This window comes from Octodon degus, unplaced genomic scaffold (assembly GCF_000260255.1).
Source record: "Octodon degus isolate 3935 unplaced genomic scaffold, OctDeg1.0 scaffold00166, whole genome shotgun sequence".
Taxonomy (NCBI): domain Eukaryota; kingdom Metazoa; phylum Chordata; class Mammalia; order Rodentia; family Octodontidae; genus Octodon; species Octodon degus.
This window is the reverse complement of record NW_004524742.1, coordinates 843,576-846,960: the sequence shown is the minus strand read 5'-3', so window position 1 is coordinate 846,960 and position 3,385 is coordinate 843,576. Positions and strand designations below refer to the sequence as shown.

Below are 3,385 nucleotides of genomic sequence, written 5' to 3'. Positions count from 1 at the left end.
TGCCAAAATGAGCAGGGATAGGTCTATTTATATCTGATAAAACACATTTTAAGATAAAAAGTTGTAAAAAAAATAAAAATTGTAAGAGGAAACAAATAAGGTCACTCACTATATTGTGGACAGAATCAAATCAAGAAGATAAAACAATTGTAAATTTATATGTACTGATGTCAGATCACCTAATTTTCTTTTTCTTTTTTGTTTTTTGAACTTGTTATTTTGTTATCTATTATTATTTGGATTTTGAACAAAATTGATGGAGTAGGAGCCAGTGGAGGAATCTTGTTTGATCTGGAAATTTTCTGTGGAGAACCCAAAAGGTTGGAGAACCAAGTTCCCAAGATCTACTAGTTTACCTATCAACTCTTCCTTTAGCCTTTCAATACATTCTTCAATTTGCTTAGGTAATCTCACACAAGCTTCTCTTGCTTGACACAAGGATGGATCTTCCAGGGCTTCGTCTCGTTTGTCCGTCTTCTCGTACAGTTCTGCTCACCTCAGTATTGCCCTGATGTAGCTGGGATTTAACTGAATTGCTTTGCTGCAGTCACTGATGGCCATTTCCTTCTTGTTCTGTTTCATCCTTGCTGCATGCAGCTCTGTTTGAAAACAGCATAGATCTGTCCTTCTGGAAGCACGCTGGGCACATCTGAAGGGCTTGAGTGTAAGAACTCTCAGCTTGTATGTAATCCCCTTTCTTGAACTATTCACTTCCTTCTTCCTTTAGTTTTTTTTGGTGGAACCAGGCATTGAACTCAGACCCTTGTACTTGCCAGGAAAGCACTTATTCCACTGAGCCATTTCCCTGGCCCCCATCCTTATTCCTTTAGCCTAGTGCTCTCTTCTCTTCTTTTATGTTTCTCTTCATCTGGCATATTTTTTTTTCCAGTTCTGGTAAGTATTCTTCATCTAGTTCTGAGGAATTCACATCATCATCAACTTTGTTCTGAACCTTATCCGCTACAGACTCCTCCTCAAATGAGGCACTGCAGTCGTGAAAACACTCTTCTTCACCCTGGTCCTCATCATCCTTGAGCTGCTTGCTCTGAGAATGCTGATTTACGGGATCAGGTGCTGCAGGCTGGGCACAATCTGCTTCTGGGGCTCTGTAATCTTCAAAGCATTGATCAGATCCTCTGGAACCTTACAGTTCTCTGATGTCTCCTCCATGGTGATTTGTTAGGGAGGTGACGCTGAAACTAGCCTCATTGCTCCTCTGGCTCCCACCAGATCACCTCATTTTCTGAAACAAACACTATTCAACCTGGAGAGACTGATAGGCTCCAATACAATAATAGTAGATTTCAATACCCTACACAAGCCAATGGCTACATCACCTAGACAATTATCAATAAAGAAAGATTAGATAAGCCCTTCCAAATTCATCCTCTGGAACTATAATACCATGTAACCAAAATTTGACAAAGTTACAGCAACAACAATAACACTGCCACCACCAACACTACAAATTAATATCCCTAGTGAATATAAATGGAGAAATCCTCAAAAAATACTAGTCAACTGAATTGTACAGCACATTGAAAAGATCAAATGGCATGATCAAACTAGTTTCATTCGGGGATAAAAGGAGTGTTTAAGATATACAAATTAATTAGTGTAAAACATTGATCAAATAAAATGGAGGATAAAAACCATGTGATTGGGCCAGCCTGATAGCTCAGCGATCTAAAGTGCTGAGGGTCAATCCAGGGCAATCAAGGAAGAGAAAGAAATAAAAGGCATACTCGTAGAGAAGGAGGAAGTACCATGACCCCTGCTTGCAGATATAATGTTGTATGTAGACTGCTATGGTTCATATCTAGGTATTTTCAGAGGTAACTGGATTTAAGGTGGATAATTATGGATTGAGGATGTATGATAACTATATTAATGCACGGAAGTTTAGCACAGTTCTGGGTGTAGATAATGGGAAGGCCTACCCTGAGTATGGGTGGCCCCAACCAATAAGCTTGTATTTTAGATGGAATAAAAGCGAAAAGAAGGCTGTGTGCTGCTGCTTGTTTTCTGCTTGCTCTGACAATAACAGTTTCTCCTCTGCCATGCCCCTCTGCCTTACCGTACTGCCTTGGAGCCAGCTGACTGTGGACTGAAACCTGTGCGAAATGTGAGGTAATGCAAACCTTCCCTCCTCCCTTAACTTTGGGAGCTGGGTATTTTGTCTCAGCAACTAGAAAAGTAAGATATACATAAATCTAAATACTAAGCACTAAAAGACTAGTAGGACTGATAACTGAATTCACCAAAGTAGCAGGATACAAAGTCAACACATGAAATCAGAAACTTTTCTACATAAAACAATGAATTTTTTTGAGGAAAAAATCATGCCACAAAGAAATCCCATTTGCCATGGAATTAAGAGCGAAGAAACTTAACTAAGCAAGTGAAAGACCCTGGTGATAAAATTTGTGAGATACTAAGGAAAGAAACTGAAGAAAACACTAGAACTTAGAAAGACCTCCCATTTTCTCAGATTAGAAGGACAAATATTGTTAAAAGGCTCCACTAGCTAAAGTGATATACAGATTCAGTGCAAGACCCACCAAAATACCAGTGACATTCCGGAAAGAAATAGAATCAAAATCATAATATTCAAATGGAAGCACAAAAGATGCTAAATAGCTAAGCAATCATGAACAAAGCTGAAAGCATCAAAATACCCAATTTCAAAGTGTACTGTAGAGCCATAGTAACTCAAACAGCACAGTATTGGCATAAAAATAGAGTGGAGTGGAATAGGAAACAGAAAAAAATAAAGTCCTCCTTAGCTGACTGATTCTTGATGCAGGGGGCACAAACATACTTTAGAGAAAGGCAGACTTTTCACCAGTTAAAGCTTGGAAACTGGGTAGTCAGATCCAGAATACTGAAATCTGACTCCTGTCTTATGCACTGTCCAAGAATCAACTCAAAGCAGATCAAAGTCCATCATGTGAGACCTAAAACTCTAAACTATTAGAGGAAAATATATATGAAACATTTGAATAAATTGATACATGCAATGATATTCTGGGTATAACTCCAAAAACTGGAAATTAAAGCCAAAATAGATTACCTTAAACTAAAACTTTTCTGGTTTTGGTACCTGAAATGGAACTCAGGACCCTGCACTTGCCAAGAAGGCACTTGAGCCACTGAGATATATCCCAGGCTCTAAACTAAAACTCTATGTGCAGCAAAGCAAACAATCAACAGAATTAAGAGACAAACTAGAGTAGGAAAAGATATTTCCTAACTATTTGTCTGACAAAGGGTTGATGTCTATAATATATAAAAAACTCAAACACCTTAACAATCGAAGAATAAGTAATATAATTTAAAAATAGAAAAGTGATCTGAACAGACAGATTTCCCAAAAGAAGAAATG

General features: G+C 38.1%; 1 pseudogene; it reads right to left on the bottom strand.

The window, feature by feature from the left end:
- Positions 1-222: 222 nt before the first annotated feature.
- Positions 223-1,170, bottom strand: LOC101584613 (annotated as a pseudogene).
- Between the last annotated feature and the right edge of the window lie 2,215 nt (positions 1,171-3,385).